The sequence below is a fragment of the Dipodomys spectabilis genome, unplaced genomic scaffold (genome assembly GCF_019054845.1).
Source record: "Dipodomys spectabilis isolate Male_0828 unplaced genomic scaffold, ASM1905484v1 ptg000054l, whole genome shotgun sequence".
NCBI classification, from domain to species: domain Eukaryota; kingdom Metazoa; phylum Chordata; class Mammalia; order Rodentia; family Heteromyidae; genus Dipodomys; species Dipodomys spectabilis.
Genome location: NW_024870731.1, coordinates 24,988,733 through 25,014,088, shown reverse-complemented (window position 1 = coordinate 25,014,088; position 25,356 = coordinate 24,988,733).

The following is a 25,356-nucleotide window of genomic DNA, read 5'->3' as shown; positions in this document are numbered from 1 at the left end:
AGTTAAGATGAGGTCATACTTGGTTTCTGTAGGTAGTGGATCCTTAGTTCACTATGAGCGGTATCCTTCAGAGGAAGGGAAAGAGAAAGGGGAAAAAGAAGAGAGAGAGACAGACAGAGACAGGGAGAGACAGAGAGAGAGAAAGAGAGAGAGAGAGAGAGAGAGCAAAAGAGGGAAGAGCCCATGAGAACCATATGAAAAGCCTGGAGTGATGTATCATTTATAAACCAACGAGTACTAAAGATTATCAGCAAAACACCAGATACTAGGAAATGGTACAAGAGATTCTTCCTCATGACCTCGGAAGAACTTAACTCTCGGTACCTTGCTCTTTGACCTAGTCTAGCTCCAGAAATGTGAGACAATGAATTTCAACAAAACCATTGGGTTTGTGATAAGATCACATAGGGCTTAATGGTGGGGAGAATGTGTTTTGAGAAAGGTATTGTTAGACATGTGTTATTGTGCAAACATGATAGGGTTTACTTTTATAAGTGAAGACTGCTACATTACCACTTGTGATATAATTGATAGGCCCACCATTGTGTATAACCTGCCATTGTAGCCCTTCATAGAAAAAAATATCCTTAGATGGTGCAAGACTTAATCCATTAGAACTCCAGGCTGTCTGGTCTGTAAGACATTGATCTAGGACTAAGTCTCTGAAGTCAAGAACCAGTTTTTTCCTTGCCAACCACACCTGCCTAGGTTTACTGTCCCACTAGAATTCATTCCAGTTTTGTAGACCTGCTCGTTAACACCTTCAGTCCTAATGATGCATGCTGCACATATGTGGTACACAAGACCACATCTACAGAAACAAAACACTTTCCAAACTTTTGCAGGGAAAGGCATTTTTTTGGGGGGGAAAGAAGGAAAGTGAGCATGTTTTGTGTATTTCCTACATGTCATCAGACTTGGATGACGTCATTCCATTTTATGAACACAGTACTTCTGTCTACTAATGACCACTATGTCAACTCTTAAAACCATGAAAGGCCCAGAGATTTTGAAGTGATCAAAATGATGGACTTATCAGTTGTGGAACTGACAGTCAATCCCAACTATCCCTTCTAATACCAAATGGGAATGTCCTGAATTAAGACAGGCATGTAGGAAAAGCAGCTATCCTGTTTATACACTGGAGGAAGAAGGAGAGAGAGAAAAGTTCCCAATGGAGAAATGATGGAAACAGAAAGCAATATAGTAATACACTATTGAGAAAACTTTATGCTTACACAGACCTAGAAATTTGGAGGACTGATCATCATATTTGTAACTCATCAGCGTCATCGTCAACTCCCTCATCATTACAGTTAGTGTGTCAAATATGGATCAGATACTACTAGAGGGTTTACTAACATTTTCACAAGCAACCAAAAGATATGACTCTCATGATTCTTAGTTGATGGCCACAGACCCCTGAGAATCAAAGTGATTATGCAATCTGTTCAGCATCCCTGCCTGGAAAAAAGGCCATATGCACAATCCCAGCAGATGGCCCATTCCAAACCCATGCTTCTTCAAGCCCACGCTCCCTGCCATGTTTTACGCAATGTTTTGCTCACCAAGAGAGTTCTTCTTTCCTCTCTCTCAAGCAAATATCCACTACACAAACACAAAGCGAACCATCAACCCTTCTACGGGTACTCTGCTTTCTCCCACATTAATAGTAATTAGCAAGTAGTGGAATCTTCTAAAATGAATGTCCATAGCTAAGCTGATCTAGGCAATGCATTAGTAAATATATGAGTGTTGAAGGAATGTTTGTTCAGTTTTTTTTTTTCCTTTCGGTACTGGGGTTTGAACACTGGGCCTGATATGACCCATGCCTTGCCGAATTGTCTGTTCCAGTGCTCTAATGTAAAGAATAATCTAAAAGAGAGTTTTTTTTTAAATATCTCATGAGTCTTTTTATTCAAGGAACAAGTGGCGGTTCAAGATTTGGCCCCTGAACAATGAGTTCATTAACTGACTTATTGACTGATGATACGGCCTGAGGCTCATAGTTGTGTCCAAACTAGAAAGATGATTAGCTGAAATAATCACATTCCTTCTCCTAGGGAAACAGATGAGAATCATGTAAAAAGTATATGGGAAGTGGGAAAGAGACACACAGTGGCCAAAATCATTACTGGTAGCACCTTAATAAAGCAGTCTTACTGTTCATTGCCTGAGATAGGATGCCTTGACCAATTTCAGTCCTTGCTTTTTGTGTCTCTGAGAAGTCTCCTTTATGATTATACATGAGGTATTCCTGTAATAGTCCTCTTTCCTTGACAGGTGACTCAGGCAATGTAATTCCACAACCCAGAATAACAGCAAACAATCATTTCTGTTGGAGTCCCCACAGATCCTTTTGGTGGATTCCATAAAGGGAAACTGATATATTCTCTAGAATTCATCCATTCTTTCTTCATTCTGCACCTCCTTTCCTTTCCTTCCCTCACTTCTCTTACCCAATAACTTGTGGAGCCTGGATGTAGCCAGCACTTATACATGCCCAGCACTCAGAATGTTGCATACAAATGAGACAAACCTGATCCTTGCCCTCGTGGAAGATTTGATCTGATTGAGGAACTAGACTGGAAATACTTGTTAGCCATTGTGCTCTGGGATCCATTAGGGAGACTGACCTCACTCAGCAGGGCCTCCTTATTAGTGACAGCCACGGTTGGATAAAGGGAGATGGAGAGTGTTTTAAACAGAGCAATTGCCAGATGCAGAAGATCATCTGACCAGCAAGAAACCATACTAGCACCTCAAAGTACCCCACAAAGGGTAAGTATATACAGAATGGGAAATGGGCTTTGGAGAGGAAGATTAAAACCGTGAAGGGTACCTTCTCTCTGCTCCCATCCTGCAAGTAGGGATGATTGATAAGCTATACCTGGCAGTTCAACTCTGTTCATGTCTATGGATTCCAAAGAAACCAAGACTAGGATAGAGGATGGAGTATAGAGGATAGAGGATGGAAGGTAGAGGATGGAGGAAGAAGGATGAGGATGCAGGGTGGAGAACACAGGATAGAAAGTGGAGGATGAGAGGATGAAAGGTAGGGGGTAGAGGATGAAGAGTGGAGGAAGTTGGAAGGTGGAGGGTCAGCTGTGCAGACAATAGACATTAGGCCAGAACTTAGACTATTTATATCACCTGAAGTCACTTAGGTTGGGGGAAAAAAAAACCATTTTTTCAGAATCATCATCATGACAAATACCTTTTGGAGAATGTATTATTAATAGATTCTGTATGTTTTGATTGTTTTAAAACCTATGAACACTGTGAGAAGATTGGCAAGATGTATTGTCTTTCATTTTCAGGTTCTGAAAGAAAGGCTAAGTGTATACAATGAACAACAACAAAAAGTACAAATACAAGAAAACCTCGGGCTGGGAAGGTGGCTCAGTGGTAGAGCTCTTGCCTTGCATGCCTGAGGCCCTGGGTTCGATTCCTCAGCACCACATAGCAGGAAAAAAATGCCAGAAGTGGTGCTGTGGCTCAGGTGGTAGAGTGCTAGCCTTGAGGTGAAGAGCTGAGGGACAGCACCCAGGCCCAGAGTTCAGGCCCCACAACCGGACCCCCCCGCCAAAAATAAAGAAAACCTGAACTTGTGCCCAAGGAATGTTAACACTCCAAGGAAGGCCTTGGTGCTATGCATATTTCCTTTAAGATGTTTTAGGATTTTTTTCTACTAACTCATGACCCGTTTTCTTTTAGCCTCCCACATTGGAGAGTAAGGAATGTGAGTCCTCTCCAGAAGAAAGAAGAAGATGATGTTTCTACTTGAGATTGAGGCTAAGGTTATTTCTCTGTTCCTAGTTGGGAAACTCCAAGGGTCCAGGTTAGTAAGTGCCCATACGTAACTCCATGAGGGTCTTCATCTACACCCAAGAGAATTGAATTGGACACAGTAAAGCAATTGCCTATGAACTAAGGTTTGAGAAAGAGCAAGGAAATTCCATGTCTCACAAAAACATAATAATGATGACCAAGTGTCTGCCATCTTCCCAAATCCTCTCCTGTAGGTTTAATACCAGTCTTTCTGGAAGGATCTCTAAAATGCAAATATACCCAAGATCTGGTCTCTAGGAAGTCATTCACAGCTATGATAAAAATAAGTTTAAGAACATAAGGACCCTCCACCTAGTGTACAGACACAGAGGGACTCAAAAGAAGGATAAGAAAATGGGAACACATATTTCCTACTATGGAGTCTTTCCAAATCTCTACAGTGCAAGAAGTTAACCGGAATGCTTTAAATTCCCTTCTGATGAATTTCTGCTTCTACTGTTGTTCTTCTTCTCATAATCACTGCAGCCATTATTATCCTCATCATCATTACTTTTATAATCACTTATTGCCCCTTTATTACAGCCCAGGAATGGTGTGAAGTCATATATTCACTGTAGTAACCCTCTCACAGAGAAACTAGCATTGCCTTTGTCTTATAAAAGAGAACAATGAAAATAGGTTAAATACACTTACCCAAGGTAACCAAGCTAGTAAGGAATGAAAAAAAGGATCCAAGTTGGTAAGAAATGTTCACCCTTGTCTCTTTGTTTCTAATACTATGGGGCTAAACACCAGTTGTCTTAAAAGTACTAAGTGTGCCATCCTCTAGCATGCTGGGGAGTTGCTCTTTTATTGTGCATGGATTAATTCATATCCCAACAGCACATAATTTCCATCCATAGCTAAGAGGCTAAAAAGTTATATAATTAAGTCCTCATTAATGTAGCTTTAAATTACATCAGACCCTCAATGGCACATGTGTGCTCATACTTTCAGTGTTGTATATTAGAACTCCCTATCTTGTTTACATTTAAAGGAGAAAAAAGGAGCTGCCTCTTGTATACATATTGTTTTAAACAAAGAAGAAAGTCATTATCATAAAATAAGATTAAATTATTACTTTTATTTTGTGAGAGTACTAGGGCTTTAACTGAGGGTCTTCTTGCCCTTGCTTAAGTTGTTTGCTTTAGGTTGGCATTCTATCATTCTAGCCACATCACCACTTCTGGCTTATTTTTTTCTGGTTAATTGGAAGTAAGAGTCTTGGGGATTTTTCTACCTGGGGTGGCATCAAACTATGATCTCAGATCTCATCCTTTTGAGTAGTTAGGAATGCAGGTATAAACTACCAGCACTGGGCTAAATTACTGATTTTATGACCAAAGTTCCTTTCCTACATATTTTAAATGAAATGATACGTCTCATTTTTGAGTACCTTGGTTAAGTGTTAACAAATAAAAATAAAGGCAATTGAGGCCTATTCAATTTTATCTCTAAATGCAGACATTTCTTGACATTTCCAGAGAAGATCCAAATGCATACTTAAATGGGTAAGATAAACTCCGTGAAATCAGATCAAGTTTCTTTGATGATTAGGGAAAAGATAGAGCACGTGTGATAGAGCAAGGGTCTGCCATGTGGCTGAGCAGAGAAGGAGAATGTTGGGCGTGAGACTGCTAGACCTTGACTTTGACGTTTCCTACAGTTTGCTCTTGATGAATTGGTTAACATCTCACAGCCTCATGGCCAGAGGGTAGAATCATATCTAATATGAGAATGTAGACAAAGCATTGTAACCATGGTACCTCATTTAAACCTGCACAAGGAACATAGCTATTAGCACTTTTCTCATTAAAAGTTTAAAAGGGTGGCTATTATTTTATTGCAGTATATTGAAGTGCTTTACTTTGTGATGTGTAACTCAATTAATACTAAGCAAGAAATAGGGTGTTTGCCTGCACAACACAGCTCAGAAATTAGGTTCAATGGAGATTTTATGTGTGTTAGTGCCTCCCTTTAATTGAACTGGATTCTACCTCCAGTGGTAGGCACACTGGATTAGCTGATCTCCTTAGGAAAGCAGGGATGAGCAGGGAAAGATAGAATGGAAACGTGAATGTCAGGAGTTATAATGGAAGTGGTTTATAGCAAAATTAGGGCTGGGTGTCAAAGAATGTGAATTAAGAAAATGAGGTAAGTGGGCTTCAAAGTTGCTTCTGTAAGGTCAGAATCTAGAGCTGCAGTGTTGTGTGAGAGGACTCTGGAAGCCAAGCCAAATATCATGGTGGGGCTTGATGTAGGGAAGATTGCTAAGTCTTTCTCATGTTCTTCCAGCCTCATCAGTATGGTCCTGAATTAGCTGAGTCCTTCATCTTCTAGTTCACATAAATCCACAAGTACAAATCCAGAGTCTTAGAGAGAGAGAGAGAGAGAGACAGAGACAGAGACAGAGATAGAGAGACAAAGAGAGAAAATATAAACTTGAAGCCCTATTTGTACAATATGAATGTTCAGAAGACAAAACTACATCACTCGTTTTTCAGAGTAGATTTACTTTTTTACCATTTCGAAATGATGGTATCAAAGATTTGCAGGACCTATTTTATTTTATTATCAGGAAATAAATGAAATGAACTACCAGATTCAGTGTTGCAACCAAAGTGTCTATTTTGACCTCAGAGATAGTGAAAAGCCCCTGACCTCATTTAAGAAGAGCTTAAGGATATGGAAGTTTTGCCTGAAAAGTCTTTGAAACTGGCTAACCCTTTTCCCTCAGGCTTGACTCTCATACGCTATTAAGATTTTTAAATCTACTGTATCCAAGAGCCCTTCCCAAGGAAAGAATATATAAAGTACAATTCCTCCCACAGGCTGGAAGTTCAGAAGCAGAGGATGTCTTTGGAGGGAATATCAGTTTATATGGTCTATCCATGGGGAGTAATTTAAAATATGAGTTATTTTTTCAGAACCACCCATAAACACAACTATAAATGATGTGACGCTGCCTGTGTACCACAGCCCTCTTTTCCCTTTTTTTCCCACTCAATTCGCTGTACCCAAGTCACACTGTGATGGAAATAATCAGTGGTTCTTTAGGGCAGTGGTGTACATTTCTACTGTACTCTATTCTTGTACAAATTACACAACATGCACAATAATTTTTTCTTTTTCCAAAAATCACCCGCACTCTGTACAACACTTGGACATTTGATTGAATGTATCATTCACAGAATGATATGGTGTTCTTCCTTTAACTATTTTATCACACAAACGAATAAAACTCACTTTCTTAATTTGTGAGTAACCTCGAGGTCAATGCATGTTAAGCTTACTTTATTTTTCTTTTGTCAGTACTGGGATTTGAATTCAGGGGGCACACTTGTTAGGGGCCTTGAATTCAAGTGCTCTGCCACTTGAACCCCAGCCTTCCCTCATTTTGCTTTTTAAACTTATTCTTCAGATAGGACCTTGCATTGTTTGCCCAGGACTTTCTCTTTATAGGTCTCTTTATACTTTTCCAGCTGTATTATAGGCATGTGGCCATCATATCTCACTAACTTTTTGCCTAAACTGGCTTTAAACCTCAAGCCTCCCAATCTTTGCCTCTCAAGCAGCTGAGCTGATAGTTCAGCCCCATTCTGTCTGGCCTAATTTATTCTTTTTAGTGGCAGTATAGTATTTCAGGGTATGTATGGATATTGCATTTAATTATTTCTCTATAATGAAGTCACTAATTGTTCTCAATTCTTTCTACTACAGATAAGTTTCCCTAAATATCCTGGAACATATTTCTATGGTTAGAATATTTATGTTTCTCCAATATTTATTTGGTGAAACCTAATCTCCAAAGTGATAATTTCATGGGGAATTGTCTTTGGGGGATGATTTCTCACTGGGGTGGAGCCTTTGTGATGGAATTAGGGACCCTTCCCATAAGAGGGGGAAGAGATGGAGTCTCACTTACACCTTTTGGGGATGGTGAGGAGGTGCCATCTATGAACCACACAGACACTGCATCTGCCAACATGTTGATATGCACTTTGAGTTCTACGACATAGCTGCTGAAAAAGTGTAGCTTAAAGACTTTGGAGACTATTACTAACAGGCTACTCACCACTGCGTTGTATAGTGCTCACAGAAACAGTAAAAATAGAGTATTTGAAGTGCTTGCTCTTACAGTTTACATCATCACTCACTTATACTATTAACAAATACTATGAGGGGCCATCCCATTCCCCCACTAAGGGTGGAAACTAAAATGCAGTAAAATAAAATGTGATAAATTCTCATGAATAAATAGATGCATGAATTAATGAGAATATGAATAAGAAATGAGCCCAAAGAATGAGGTGAATCATTTGGTCTGGGATGGAGGAAAGGGGGAGTGGGAGATAGAGGGGACTCTTCTTTGAAGAACTAACATTGAAATTGAGGTGAAAGACTAACAGCTTTAACCAAGTGAAGTGCCTAATTCCTGTAATCCTAACTACTTGGGAGGCTGAGACTGTGTGTGTGTGTGGGGGGGGGGGGGGGATGATGGAGGTACAAGCCTAGCTCTGACATGTAAATTAGCAACACTCTATCCCAACCAATGGCTAGGTGTGGTGGCACATGGCTGTCATTCCCAGGGACAGAGGAAACACAAGTAGGAGGATTGTAACCTAGGCTAGCCAGGGAATAAAGTGAGATCCAACCTTGAAAATAACCATTGCAAAAAGGATGGGAGGTGTGGCTCAAGTGGCAGAGTGCTTGCCCTGCCAACACCAGGATCTGAGTTCAATCTCTATTACCACATGATACACGTCTTCTCTAGGCTTGAAGGAATTCTAAGCTGCATGAAGGGTAATAGAAAGGGCACTGAGGTTAAAACAAAACAAAACAAAAAGGTGCTTTTGTGTTTTAGAGCATCTGTTATGGCTCAGAGTGGGGTTTATTCAGTATTGATGTGCATAAGAATAATCCAGGGAGCTTGCTTAAAACGTAGTCTTACAGGTACCCATCTTCTCAATATTTTGAATTAGTGTCTAGAAATCTGTGATTTTAGCTTAACATGGTGGTACATGCCTATAATCCCAACACTCAAGACTGAGAAGGAAGATAATGAGTTGAAAACCCATCTGGGCAACATAACACAACCCTGCCTCATAAAAACAATAAATAAGACCCCCAAATAGATAATTTAAACAAGGTCATTCACACTTAAGCTGTGTGCTAAGTAGTGGCATGCATGATGTTAATGCAGAACCTGGGGTGACACAGAGTGTTAGTTCAAGGAAGGGACAACGTGACAGTCAGAGGCCATGCCAGGCCTTTGAACTTGGTTTTGAGAAATAACAGTTTGAGAATTGAGAGATTATTTTGATTCAAAAAAGCCATTCTTGACTGTTGCCAGTGGCTCACATCTATCATCCTACCTACTCACAAGGCTGAGATTTGAAGATGGCAGTTCTATATCAACCAGCAGGGAAATCCATGAGACTCTTATCTCCAACAAACGACAAAAAGGCTGGAAGCAGAGTTGTGACTCTGGGTGGCAGCGTGCCATCCTTAATTGAAAAAGCTAAAGAACAGCGACCAAGCCCTGAATTCAAACCCCAGAACTGTCACGCACAAGCATATGTGCATGCACATGTGCACACACACACACACACACACACACACAGTTACACAAAAAGAAAGAAAGCCACTCTTTTCTAGGAAATGTGAATTGGACAGCTAAATGAATTACAGAAAGAAGTCTGAGGAAGCTAAGTCAAAGTTTTCTGGACTGCAAGTATTTATTACTTTGTCTAACTTACCTGTATAGATAAAACAATAACCAAATAGAGTAATTACAGATTTCACACACACAGTAAGGGTCTAAACCAAAATTCCACAGTACGTCTGTATAGCCTAATCATCCAGAACCAAATTACAAGGTCAGACTTTCCAAAATCTGCCTTGATGCACACAGGCATTTGTAGACCTAACTTCAAAGAAGGTGTTTATCAAACGTGATTTTTTTCCTACTGTAATTGTGTTCTAGATCACACATGTAAACATGTATCGCATTTGTGCATTGGAAACCAGATACAAGCCATTGGAGCTATGGTCTGGGAGCACAGAGCAGGCTCTTACATAACTTCCCAGCTAGTCAGTGTTAGGGCCTGTGATTAATGCTACATGACGGCATTGAACTTACTGTTCAGATAGGTTCAGTTGCCTTTTGGAGCTTCCAGCAAGAGGAAATGTGTGACCTGCAGATTTCACTCCTGATAACCATCATCCAGCCAGCAACACTGATGGCTGTGTAACCTCTCCATTAACAGCTTCTCTGCCTTACTCCTCCATCCAGGATGGTAGGGGAGGATTAGTATTAAACAAGGATCAAAACAGAAGAGGAATAGAACTTCCTACAGCCTAAGCACACAAAGAAGACTGGCATTTTAGCGCGGGAGAAGGGGAGAAAAGGCCTGGAGGAGTGGGCAGAGCAGAGAAATTGAAATAGGAAAGGGGAGAGACCTCTTCTGCACACTAACATCCTCTAGCTGGAAATCCCTGTCCAGCAGTAGACCCCAGCGCTTCCAGCATCCTGGACAGGCAAGGAACTGCCCCAGTGCTGAGCAACTTTCCCTGCTTGGTCAAGTCTTCCCAGCTAACCAGCTAAGCCCAGTCTCTCTGCTCTTCGGCCTGCCCACCTGCAAAAGTCCAGGTGCGAGGCCAGAGCCCCAGACAGCGATCGCCTCCTGCTCCCTTTCCCGTGACCCCAGGTTTCTTGCCATAACCCCTGTGCTTTTGTGATGAGACATCAGCAGCCAAAGCGCCTGCACAAACGTATTCCCACTCCCGCTTCGAAGCCATCTCTCAATTCCTCTTCGCCACCCCAGCATGGCACCTAGGGACTGGGCAGGATTGAAGAACCAACCGGGGGTGCTGAATATCAGGCTTGGGGAAAAACCGCGCGCGCAGAGTGACCCCACTTGACCTCACCTGGTCTGCTCACCTCGGAGCCCCCTCCCCGTGCAAAACCTCGCTGCTACTCACCAATTCCAGGGCTCGCAGGAAGGCGAGAGGCTCTTTCAGCGCCCGGAAGGTACCTGCGGAGGCCAGCTTTGGATGGAAGAGATCAGAGACAGACAGACAGACAGACAGAAAGCAAAAGGCGTGAACAAGAGGGCTGCGGGGTCCCCTACCTCCTACCCCCTCCCCCATCCCAAATTCCCAGCGCCCAGCCTCCTGGCCCAGGGCCATCCTACCTGACTCACGGGGTCCATAGCTCCGTCTTCTTGCCCAACGATTGCCTTCCAAAATGAAGTTGTCAGGGCTCTAGGGGAGCAGCAAAGCTGGGGGACAAAGCCTGGAGAGGCTGAGGGCTTGGGGGCGCCGGCTGCCCAGCGCCAGCTAGTAGTGATGCTAGGCTGCGCTCGGCGGTGCGCTCCGGGTAGCCAGCGCGCGCGCCCGGGCGGCCAGCGGAGCCTGCGGAGGGAGGGGAAGAGCGCGCCGAGGGGCGCGGCAACAGGGGAGGGGGGCGACCCGGCCGGCGAGGGAAGACTGCTATTGGCCAGCCGCGCTCTCCGAGGGGAGGGTGAGGAGGTGGGCGACGCAGGACATTGGTCCAGGCTCTGCCGCGCGCACCCGCCCTCTGTGCCCGGGCTCCGGGGAAACTTTGGGGCTGTTGGCTGGGGAGCGCAGACTGGTCTCCTCAACACAACAGCACAACACAACACAGCACAGCGACAGCACACAGGTTACAGGGAGCATGCATGCACCCCCAAAGAAATCGATGGTTCATTTGTGACTCCTTCATTCCTTCCCACCAGCCTTCATGGAACAGTTTTTCCATGGGGCTAAGGCAGAGCCAGGAGGTGCTGGCGGGCATCACTGCTTCATGGGCATCAACTGCTTCAGCCTGCAGAGGAAGCAGGAGACAGAGGTGAGGAGGAAGATGCAATGTGGTGTGTGGACAAAGATGCCAAGAGAGGCCCCCATCCCCGGTGGGCTGCGGAGCATGGCAAATGCACCCCCCCCCTCCACACACACCAACGACCACCAGAGGAGGAAACACAGGACACCTTGAGGAGAAGAGAGGAATCCAATTAATCTTGAATGAGAGACCAGTGTACCAGGCTGAATTAACCCTCCCCGGGGCCACATGTGAGGCTAGGTGCTCATTATTCTACCCATGTTACAATTAGAAAGCAGGCGAAGGAGGCTGGATTAGCCAAGAGGTTAAACTTCGAGGTCCTTTCAAACGCCTATGTCTTCTGAGATTGTTTGCTCAGGAGCCAATTCCCAAGTGAAGCCCCCTCCACCAAAAAATCATAACGGGGCCTCTGATCTGCCCTCCAAAATGACTCATTCTTTTCTTGGAACTTAGTGAAAGCCCCACCCCCAGCCCTCACCTTGCCACGTATAACAACGACCCGGTCTTTCCTGTGAGATCAGAACTGCGTGAAGGTTTATCCACTTCCATTCATTTCATTAAATAGTCAAAAAAATCCATGGTTAGCAGTCCTACTCTTACTATTCTAGAGATAAGGAAGTCGAGGTGGATGTAAAGGAAATGGCCCGATGAAGGTCCTACAGGTAGCAGGTAATGAAGCTAAAAGGAGTCAGAAAAGGAAGAGAACAGGTAGGAGGAAGGAGGAAGAAGAATGCTCTTAGCCTCACCCTAAGCAGCTGGTGGGATCCCTTCTTTCTCCTTCCCTTTGGACCTGATTCCATGTATGAAGTGGTCTCCCAGCAACACAGCTAGTCCATCTGCTTACTACAAAGATTTGCCAAAAAGGCTTGGAGTGTGTATGTATGTGTATGCGTCTGTGGCCAGAGGGGAGTAGGTAATATTTAGGCATGGGAGAAACTATAGAAAGGAATAGTTTGTGGTATAGAAGGGAAGGCAACAGAAGCAAAATTGGGTAAGAAAGAGAACTTCCAGGGTAGATGACTTTGGGATTTTGTTAGAGACAAATCAAGAAATGAGGGAGTAGGAACTTCAACAAACCAGTTGTACCATCTGCAGTCAACAGTTTTGTTCCTCTTGCTCTTCCCACATGCAGATAGAGAGGAAAACAATTAGACACACTTGCCTCAAAAATAAACCATATTGCAACTAGAAGGTGTATAAATGGGATACCATAATTAAGTGTGTGTGCCCTACCATTTATGTTTAATAGTTCTATGGGTAAAATCACTTGATCTCTTCAAGATCTGTTTGGGGTTTTCTTTAATCAGTAGAGTGGAGTCAAAAGATGTTGACTCTAGCTAATTTTTATGAGGGCTTAATGAGATTTTATAGAGAGCATGTGTAGGGAAGAGTCTGGTCTTCATAATCACTAAATAGGTACTTGTTAAATGCATCAATACTTGTACCTGCTCAGAGGCACACATGAGGATGCCAAGGTCAACTCTAGGCATGGTAGAATGAGCACAGAACTCCTTTCTCATCTCATCTCTCTCTCTCTCTCTCTCTCTCTCTCTCTCTCTCTCTCTCTCTCTCTCTCTCTCTCTCTCTCTCTCTCGTGCCCCTCTCTTATACATGTGCTTGTCCCTTTGAACCCAGGAGTGGCCACATGACTTACAGGGAGTGATATGTCTATTTCTGGGGAGCAGTTTTGGGAATCAACACATGATCTGCCATATTGCTGACTTTTTCTACAATGAGGAATATAATTTCTACATAAAGACCATTCTGACCGCTTGGGACCCGGCATCAGGATGAGGTAGAGCATAGCTCCACTGAAAGTTGATGGATATGGAGCTGAGCAAAAAAATGCATTTAAGAGGTGAAGGCAATTGAGCTGTTTCAGTCTTTTCTTACTACTCCCAAGAGAACCAAGTTTTCACACACCCAGTAAAGTGCTAAATCCAAATTACATAGTAGACCTGTATGAGCTCATTGTACTTAGATTCTCAGACATTGTCCAGGCCTTTTATTTGCTGTGTACATCACAGTCAACTTGCATACAGAGTATAACAAGTCCTGCATATGTTTAATAATGAAGTTAATTATTGCAATAGATAATATCACTTAGGTTCCTGCTGCCTGCTAGGCATTACTCTACAAAAATTTGTCTCATTGAAAGCTACCATCTTATGGATAACAAACCCAGGCTTAGAAATGCTAAATAACTTGCATGAGGTCATTTATGCATGTGCATCTCTTTAGACTGGGAGAGAGATTTATGCAAAGTGTTGCCTACTTGCTTATCATTTGAGTTGAGAACTTGGCACTGATGAAGTGTGATTACTGTGCCTATCCCCCAGGTCTGTCTTCACACCCAATATTCCTGCTTGCTAATATGGTAGCATATTCCTCCAGGTCTCTAGGCACCATGTGAAGGAAGCCAGAATTGTGACGATGTAATAGCTTAGACAATTGCACATTGTCAGAGAAATGCTTTTCACATTCCCAAAATGTATGCGCTCCAACAGCTGCAGCACCAAAATAACCCAGAGTTCCATATCACATTGGCAATGTTAAATATTATGTAGAGTTTGGGGTTAGGACCTCTGCATTGAGGCTTGGATAGAACAATGAGTTACCTAAAGAACTAGGAAAGGTTCACCCTTTGTCCCATCACTGGGGGAGGGAATGGGAGAAAAAAGAGAGAGGGGGAATACTGTTCAAAAAGAAATGTACTCACTACCTTACTTATGGAACTGTAACCCCACTGTACGTCACCTTTACAATAACATTTAAATTAACAAAACAATAATAAAAATACATTTAAAAAGTAACTGGGAAGGGAAGAGAGGAAAGCGGTTATAAACAGTATGAAATACTCTCATTTGTGGCTAAGGTTGAGCCCTTCTCTTTTGTCCTAAGATGACAAATGATGATTTCCTCTTTACTGTCACAAATTGATTGCACTGGCCCTGTGGTTGTATCAACTTTAGTGAGGAATACATAAGTCAATTTAGAGTGGCTTATACTTTCTATTTAAAAGTACTTTCCAAATCTCCTTTGTTTTAGGCTGGGGACTCATAGCTAGAAGACTTTTTTTTTTGAAATGCCAATACAATCCATTCATTTACTCTAAGAAGTCTTGGTTCTTGATGGAGGAGACTTTGGGCCCTTGCTTCCGCCTGGTGATGTTTGGAGACATTTTTTTTTGATGGTCACAACTGGCATTGGGGAATGTCTTTGGTATCTAGAAAGTGAAGCACAGGGATGCTAATCAAGATCCTCCAATGTAGAGGACAATTGTCCATAGCAAAGTGTTATCTGGAAAATATCAATAGCTTTAGGCTGAGAAACTTTGGCTGACTCATTCAGTAAGGAAAGATCGAGTGCACATTATGTATACACTAGCACTGTTCTAGATTCTGCAAACCATGTGCCAAGAGTCCTACCTTCACGAAGCTTTTAAGCTCAAAACTTTTAAAGCTCAATATTTGCTAAGTAAGCAAATAAAAAAATGAAGTGATAGAAACAATCTTTTCTCATCTCCAAGAGGGTTAAGCTTCAATTAAAATGACAAAAACCAAACTACCATGCTGCAGTAAAATTCACTTTACTCTCAGCCAAATTAAAGCATGTTCTCAGGGAAAAAAGAAATATACCTGATTTCATTTTCTTGTCTCCTGTGAGAAAGAGGAGGAAGTAATTTAAAATTTTATCTTTAACAACTTAATACAGAAAAAAGACACCACTAAGATGTTAGTAAATCTAACATACTGTGAATAAGAAAGAAATAGTATTCAGTTAAAATGTTATGTATATAAATTTCACATTGCTCATGCTGCTACCTTGAATTTTCCAAGTATTTCCTTAGGTGTGTGAATATGAAAGCAAAGACCAATTGCATATGTGTGTATTTATTAGTGTGTTTGATTTGTATCAAGACCACTGATATAAAAGATTGTGTAGAAATGTTTCCCCGATTCCTAATTTTATAATGAGCATAGAATTATCTCTCAAACCAAATATCAAATAAAATTATCTTTATTTTCTTATATTTCTGTCATAGGTAGTTGCAATAAATATGCACAAACATGTTTAAAACTCCATTAGAAAAAAAGATTGTATACCATTCCTATTGGAATCTATTATTTATACCAAAATGCTAGGAATTCATCTTGGAATTTATAACAAATGCAGGGATTCCAATAGGAATGAAATGATATAAAATTCATATTTGACTGGCAATGTAAACTCACATCATAAAACTTTTTTTTCTATTTCTGTGTTTTATATGAAAAAGATCCATGCAAGTTTGAACAGGTTTGAATGACGCAAATTGGAAGGCCAAAACGAGCATCAAACTATTCATCAGCGACCCAGGAAATAATAGTAACAACTGTAATCATCATAATGACTCTTGCCATGTATTAAGTATTCAGTGCATGCTGAACCAAATGCTAAATGCCTCTATAGGTAAAACTAATTTTATTTTCATCACACCTTAGATATGCATATTATTCTGAACTCATCATGAAGGCAAACATGTACAGGCTTAAGGAAATTAAGGAATCTCAGCTAGGGTTTATGAAGAGTGAATAGCAGAGTCAGGATTTTTCCTCTGTGCTCAGAACTTTCTAAGAAAAAGATGATATACAATTTCCCTTGCAAATCTGACTATGTCACAAGCTTTAGACAAAAATATTTTTCTTGCTGATACATAAGCAGAACTGAAGGAAAGAAAAGCTGAAAATTCTCCTACAACTACTGCTAATGCCGAAGCATACTAGAACAGAGAAACTCCTTCCCCTTTTCAAAGTCTCAATCATTCTGATGACTTTTGTCTTTTTCCATGAATTATGTTTACCAAAATGCTGATCATTTGCCAAATACTACTTACATCACTTTCAAGTATTCCCAGACTCCTGGAGCACTACAGTCCTGAGCCCCCTCCCAACATCCACTGAACTCTTTGACAGGTTCATGAAGCCCAAAGAACGAAGGCTTCTGACCTAAAGTCCTTTTCTCTCTAAAGAGAACTGTGTCTAAGGTGCTGACACCACTTCTGGAATCGAATTGGCTGAGTTCATCACATCTGGCTAGACCAGTTGTTAATTATATGACTTTGGACTAGTCACACCTTTGCCATTCAGTTTCCTTACCCATAGTTTTATCACCTCCACCCCCCATGACCTTATACAATTTAACAAATGAGTTTATGTAAGTAAATCACCCAGTAGAATATCTGGAATCAAATAAATCAATATAGACATCTATCATATGACCAAGCAAGAACTCATAGCTAGCAACAGTGGCAGGAAGACCCTATGTGATATGAGCCCCACCCCCTTGGCTATCATGTGACCACTACTCACCATAGTCATTAAAAAGACTTTTTTAAGCTGGTGCATGTGTCCCTTGTCTGTAATTCTAGCTACTCAAGTGGCTGAAATCTGAAGATCAAGGTACAAAGCCAGCCTGAGTGGACAAATTCATGAGACTCTTATCTAGAAATAAGGCAGCAAAAACCCAAAAGCGGGAGTGTGGCTCAAGTGGTAGATCTCCACCAGTCATGTACAAGAACACAAGGCCTGTAGTTCAAGCTCTAGCTCCAGCAAAAAAAAAAAAAAAATCATTCTTTTTCTCCTACTTCCTTTGTTTCCTTTATTTTCATTTCTGCCCTCACCTTCATTCTCTCCTCTTTCCACTTACACTTCTAGTGTGTCAGTAAATCTGGGAATTTTTCTTGGAGGTTAAAATATTGGCTAAGCTGGGTGCCAGTATCTCACACCCCTAATCCAAGCTACTCAGGAGAACTGAGGACTGCAGTTCAAAGCCAGGCCAGGAAGAAAACTCCATGAGACTCTTAGCTCCAGTGACCCGCTAAAGCCAGAAGTGGAGCTGTGGGTCAACTGGTAGCCTGCTAGCTTGAGCAAAAAGCTCAAGGATGATGCCTAGTCCCTGAGTTCAAGCCTCAGGACTGGCATACAATATATATTTATTTATATTATTTTGGTTCATCCAAGACATTCTTTTGGGGAGAGTTTCTGGATACATATGTACTTCGTAAGATTATATAATACTATAGGATTTAAAAAAAATCATGAGCCTTGACCAAGATCATCATGATTGTCTTAAAAATAGTTTTATTTTCCAATACTTGCAGTCTCTTAATAAGTTTAACCTTGTTTTAAGGAATAAGTATTTATATGTGCAAAAACCTAAAACTTACAAAAAATAGGACAAATCAGATGGGTTCAGCCATATATTTAGTTAATTCAAAGTGGAATACATATGTTCATTTTATTGAACTCTGCAGGTAATCTTTAGGCCTTGCGCTTTAATAGGATAAAATGGCTTTTTCTTTGGCTTTTGCTCTGAATGAGGATTGTAAAACCTATTTATTTATTCTCTCCTATTCTAGACCTTTAAGTGATTTCACCTCCAAGACATTAGGAAATGAACTCCTGGGACACCAGTGGTCACCTTCAAACTCATTTGAGGACAGTGTGGGGGCACCTATGCCTCCATTCAAGCTGAGAAGTCAAACCCAACACCTAAAATTAGGGTTTTACTAAATTATACTGCACAGCACTCTAACACCTGCTTGGCAAATAATACCCAGAAGAAAGGTGCAATTACCTAGGTTCTCTGCCAGGAATAGAAGATAGCTTAAAATAATAAACACTTAGAATAAGAAAAAAGAAGGATGAAAGAAAAGGAAGGAGGAAAGAAAGGAAAGGAAAGAGGGAGGGAGGGAAGAAGGGAGGAAGAAAGAGAAAGAGAAAGAGAAAGAATATTTGACAAAGGACACTAGAGCTCATCCAGCCTTTGACATACCATTATAAGCTTTTCTACAAAACAACCTGTCACAAAACTAGGCTGTTGTGAAAGCCCTAGTAAGAGAATTGGCTATATCAAGAAAATTAGGAAAATACCAAAATCTGCACGTGGTATGTGTTCAGGAAGACTTTGACGAATCTGTGCTATGAGACTTAATGTTTTGGTGATTGATTAAAAGTAAAAATCGTGGCGGCAGGGGCTAGAATGGCTCCATTGTGTCTTATGCATCCATGACAGGATCAAGCACACTTTCTTATGGAAGAATAGAAAATTGTTGAAAAGTGTTGAAGACCAAAGCACAGAGACAGAAAGATAAATCTAAAGGAAAAGGACTAGTGTTAGTGGTCTGATTGTAATGTAGTGATTCAGAAGGCTGAGATGTGGAGAACTGAAGTTCAAAGCCAGCCTGAGCAAACGTCTTCTAGATTTAATCTCCAAATAACCACCAAGAAAGCAGAGTTGCAGGTGTGGCTCAAGTGGTAGATCACCAACTAAGCAAGCTAAACAAGTCAGCAAACTTGGGGCCTAAGTTCAAACTCTGATACTGGCAAAAAAAAAAATGGCAGGAGCACAGAGAAAATGATAGTTTTCTGACTAGCAAAAAGGAATGGATGAATTGATTTGATCATGACTTTACAACTGGACATGGACAGTTTTTAAACAGTATCTTCCAGAATTTTGCTTTTACGGTCTGGATATCATTATTTGCTACTTTATAATAAAACTATCTCTGACAGTGTTTACTCACACTTACAAGCTGGCATGGAGTATCAGGAGCTAAAAATCTGTGCTTATTTTATTTGCTTGCTTCCAGTTAAGACTGATTATTCCTTAGGGCAAAAATAATGAATAATCAGGTGATGGAAAACCTAAATCTATAAATTCATTTCCTTAAGTTACTGTTCCAGATTTTTATATTTTATTTTATTTCAAAGATTTTTTTTTGTCTCGTTTCTGGAATTAATGATGCTAGATCCAGGTGTCATTTTTCAGAATCAGGATAATATAAATCACTTATCTGCTAATCTTTTCGTATTTCTTCTTACAGCTTACTGAGCTTTTCACTTTTTCATATACTCAATATCACAACCATGTAAACTCATCTACCATATTCTTCTTAGTTCATGGAGCTCCTAGTTTTTTTATAGCAGCAAATCTATGCTATAAATCTTGAAATAGGTAGAATCTCAAATACACTAATTATGAAAAGCAAGGCCTTGTCTCCTGAGCTTTAGAGAGAGAAAGACCTGGTCCTAAGGCCTTGATGACATGGAAGAGCTATACGACTTTGAGAATTTACTCTCTCTCTGTGCTTCAGTTTCCTTGTATAGTATAATTGATGTATATTACTTGCTAGCTCCTGGGGTTCTTGTTCTCAGAACATGAGCCATGTGGATATGGTGGGAAGTCACATGGAGAGACCAGCATGGAAAGGAAATGGAGCTCCTCACCCTTGGCCATGCTGAGCTCCCAGATGACATTCAACACCAACTTGCCAGCCACATCAACAAGTCATCAGAAGAGGATCCTCCAGCTTTGATCAAGGTGCCCCAACTGACTACATGCAATAGAAGTGAGTCTGTTCTCTTAATTAGGGTTCAGAATCTATGAACTACATAACTGATTGTCATTGTTTCAAGTGATCAAGCTTCAAAATGTAACCATTTTAATCAGAACAAAGATCAAATGAGGAAAATAGATTATATATAATATGGATTAGATATAATTCGATCTATATTAAATGAGGATATAGATAGAATAAATATGAGAATATAATATGAGGTATTATATAATATATTACAATATATAATGTATAATATATATTTATATATTCTCATTTAATCTTTATATAATCACATTATATACACGTGTGTGTGTGTGTGTGTGTGTGTGTGTGTGTGTGTGTGTGTGTGTGTGTGACCATGTAGTTCCAGGATGCAGTAAGCTCCTAAAAATATCTTATCTTGTAAAGAAACTTGAAAAGGACACTAAACTTTAACCTCAAGCTTCAAGAAAATATTTGGACTAAAAGAATATTAACAGGTATTTAGGCGAGAAATGACTAATAGGCCAAGTGGATAAGAGTTCATTTTCTTTGGCTTATACAGTGTTCTCAAAATGATTGACTAAATGTTTATAACTATTGACACATCTTGTGAAAATGGAGGTTTCCAGCTACTGCCTTTAAAAATGATCGTCCATCTGATAACAATATTGGGTCCACATTACTTCAGGCAGCCACAGCTGTCCACATAAGGCTGGCTTTTTTTCCATACCAAACACATTATTCATTCAAGTTTACTCTGTCTCCATCTCAGCACATTCTGAGCCGGCCCATTCTTCCATTGATAATTCTCATTCCTTCCTGGCTACTCCTCGCATTTGGCTTTTGAGGCTGTGACCTAACTCAATGTCCTTATCATTGCAGATAAACAAATAAAGATCCAGAAAAATGTATCATAGACAAACTTGCCTTGGATTCAGTCTTCTGCTTCTGAACCCAACACAGATGCTGTAAGTCAGGTAGCCAGTCTATACTATTTGTAGTGGACTGAGCATCTGTGCTTTCCTCGATGCCCTTGGGTCCACGTGACTCTAGGCCTTGGCTGTTTGGCCATGCTGCCATGTGTTGGTGGTTACCTCTGTCTTCTCTGAGACCATGAATGAACCTTGGTGTGTTCTCTCACAAACAGGGTACTGTGAAAACCATAGCATTTCATTCATCTCAATGGGCTCAATTCTCATCACTGTTGGGCCTAAACAACATCCTTCCTTATGGTAGGTAACATCCGCTTCTCCATCAGCTTCCTAGAAGGGTCAAGGATAAAATTATTGAGATACTGCAAGTATTGGTAAAAAAATATTTTCATGAAAATCTCTGCCAAATCTTATGAATATTTTTTTCTAAAAAAACCTATAATCTTACAAAGTATGCATGTATCCAGAAGCTTCCCCCACAAAGAATGTCTTCAGTGAACCAATATTTTAACCTCTAAGGATGATTCTCAAGTTCACTGACATATTCGAGGTATAAAAAGGAAAAATGGAGAGAATGGGGATGGGGACAGACATGAGAATTTTAAGAAGAAAGGAAATAGGAAAAAACAAATAATTTTGTAGTTTCGAGCTGGCACTGGAGCTTGAACTTGAGGGCTTGTGTTCTTGTACAAGACTGGTGCTCTATCATTGGGACACACCCCCACTTCTGGAGTTTTGTTGCTTAATTGGAGATGGGAATCTACCATGGCAGGCTTTGTGCCTTGATCCTCAGATTTCAGCTTCTTGAATAGCTAGAATCATAGGCAAGGGTTGCATGCATCAGCTTAAACTAATACTTTAAAAAATGATTATTGTGAGTAGTGTTCATATGATAGCCAATTATGGTCTTTCTGCTACTATTGCTAGCCATAAATTCTCCATCATTTACAGTCTGTAATCCTCCTATTTCTGCCTTCTTCTGGGTAGCTGGGATTACAGGTATGCACTAACCATGCCTGGCTTTTTGTTCAATCTTTTAAATATTGGTTGCAACCATTAAATTGATTTTGTGACTCCAAGTTTGTAAAATACTGAACTCAAGTAACAATCTTACAGTTTCTTTTTTTTTCAAGTAAATATGATATATAGAAAGCCATGATGAATCAGAATGGTTTTTAACAGAAACTAGATTTTATTTTATAACTGTTGCTTCAAAGTATTATTTTATGAAGGTATATAGGTTGTTCAAATGATGCTGCAATTGTTTAGGCCATCGAAGAACTTCTTTGGAGGGGACGCTGGTAAAGCATTGACATTATTTTTCTTCATACATGGAGAATAATGCTGATTTGTAGTTGTACTGCCTTTTCCTTCTTTTTGTCATTGTAACTTTATCTAACTTCTTTTTTCTTTTGGTTCTAAATGGCCTTTGGCTGCTACTAATAGTTAAATCTATCCTCAAAAGGGGATTATTTGATTAAGACAAGGAATGTCTTAACTAATGTCCCGTAAAATCTTAAAACAATCCCAAAGCAAGATTCACCAGATACTTTCAGTGGTTTAACCTAACTCTAGGAGGCATTTTTAGGGAGCCATTTCTTTCTGCTTATGTAAGCTCTGGTGTTTTTTTCTCTCAGTGTTTGTTACCTGCAAAGATAAGCATATGTGAGAAGTAGGAAATTGCCTGACTGTGTTTAGTTCCTCAACTCTTTCAACCCTGCTCTGGTTGTCAACACATTTGTTGGAAAGTTTTCTGTGGCTTTGAAGTGAAAAAATTTACACGTCCACTTTTACAGCCATGGTAGACATTTTCCTTAAAGGCACATTCTAACATGCTGTGCAGCTAACAAAAGGGAACCAGACTAATTCTCTTTGGCAGCTTTCTGCTACACCCAAAGGATATTCTAAAATTCTGAAATTATCAAAATAAATGTTATATAAGTAGAATTCTAAATCAATGTAATGGATCAGAAAGCATGACGTAAAATGTCTTACTATATACTATAAAGGTAACACAAGATGCTCTTAGTTTAAAATAAATATTTATAAAGTAATAGAAAATGAAAAGTTCCATTTTGTAGAGGAGATCAAAGTTAATGCTGTCATAAATAACCTGGGAGTGCTTAGGACATACAAGATTTTTAATGCAATGCAACTATTCAAATTATCCTTTGTATTGCCTTTCTTAATTTAAGATTTCTCTTTCAGAATTTTTTTACTTCACAGCAATTGAACTTGCCTTATTTTTTCTCTTTTGTCTAGGTGCTGAGGTTTGAACTCAGGGCCTACACACTGTCCTAAAGTTTAAGCATATGATGCTCAAGGCTAGAGCTCTATATCTTTAGCCACAGCTCTCTTCTGATTTTTTTTGTGTGTGGCTAATTGGAAATAATAATATCAAAGACTTTCCTACCCAGGCTGGTTTTGATCTGCAACCCTCAGATCTCAACCTTTTTATTTTTGTTGGTCTTGGGGCTTGAACTCAGGTCTCAGGGTCTGTCCTTGCTTAAGCCTAACACTATAACACCTGGAACCACAATGCCACTTCTGGTTTTCTGGTGGTTAGTTGGAATTAGGAGTCTCATGAACTCTCCTGCTGGGGCTGGCTTTAAACCACGATCCTCAGATCTCAGCCTCCTGAATAGCTAGGATAACAGGCATGAGCCACCAGCATGCAGCTGCCTTTTATTTTTTTAATAGGTATAACTCCAATATATAGGAAGTGCGATGGTCTCATTTCACCAAGTGTGGAAGATATTTAATGGCCTTGACTTTTTTTTTCACTCATTTTATCTGATGATTCTATTCTTTTGAGTAGTCCAAACTTAATCTTTGCCAACCCAGGGTTTTCCTGTGTGGCATTTGTCTGGGTTCCATGAGGTTCATGTAGAACAAGGGTGCAGAGGTGAGGGGTGGCACCTTGTCCTTGGTGGCTATCCTTTCATGCAGACAGATGTGGAGGTTTATATTGTTATCCTGTAGGCCTTTGCTGATCACCCTTAGTTCCACTCTAAGCCCTGTGAATCTTTGTAATATGTGCATGTCACTCTCAGATGTATGGAGTATCTGTCTATGCCATGCTGGAACTTGGAGAAAACCTTGAGAGTATTCTCGGAATCATCCTGTAGTTATAGCACAGAGCCATTCCAACTGTACCACGTGCTTATCTAGTCCTGAGTTAGAATGCTGGCAAAACTGGAGGTCTTGCTGTTTTCAAGAAATCTAACTCAGTAGCACATTTTCTTTTCTCTCAGATGTAAGCTGTATTTTTTTTTAAATCGTTGTTGTCACTTCTCACCCTTAGATTCAGCTTTCAGTGGAAGAAGGTTCCTTTGGGGGCACTCATCTACTTTCTAACTCTTTCCCACACTCACAACCAGGGAATCTTTATGGGAGCAGGTAGCCAAATTGCTCTTATTTACTGTGCAAGCTTCCAAATATTCTATGTCAGGGTCTAGGCCTTTGGAACTCGCAAATGAATCATTCTCCATTTAGTTCTGATTTGCATTGTGCTGTGTCATGTGTTCTCTGAAGCAAGATGCTTCACAAGGCACCAGATGATAAAGACTTTCAACCATCCTCCCCTACATACACACAGCTGACCTCACAAATGTGATTTAACTATGTGGTGCTTATGTCCTAGTTATGGTTCCTTATAGGTACTTACTTGCATTACTTTTCTTTATATTGCTCCTGCTATCACCTACAATAAATGTTTGCTCATAAGACTTGAGAATTTGTGCAAGAATAGTAGCATCAAAAATGCTGGGAAGTTGGCTCAGGGGTAGAGCGCTTGCCTTGCATGCCTGAGGCCCTGGGTTCGATTCCTCAGTACCACATAAGCAAAAAGAAAAAAGCCGGAACTGCTACTGTGGCTCAAGTGGTAGAGTGCTAGCCTTGGGCTGAAGAGCTGAGGGACAGTGCCCAGGTCCAGAGTTCAGGCCCCACGCCCGGACCCCCCCACCCCTGCAAAAAAAAAAAATCCTAGGACAAGGCTAGGAAGGTGGCTCAGGTATAGAGTGCTTGCCTTGCATGCATGACACCCTGGGTTCGATTCTTCAGCACCACATACGCAGAAAAAGCCAGAAGTGGCACTGTGGCTCAAGTGGTAGAGTGCTAGCCTTGAGCTGAAGAGCTGAGGGACAGCTCCCAGGCTCAGAGTTCAGGCCCCACAACTGACAAAAAAAAGTTCCTAGGACACAGGGTGTTTTGCACATATTGATGGATATCATCACTTTACCCTCTAGCAAGGCTATCCCAGTACTGTCTTTAGAGGAGTGACCATTCTTCCATATTTCATTCACTGTAGCTTGCCATGTACTCTGCATTAGAAAATATTACCTTGTCTTCTGATTTGCATGTCT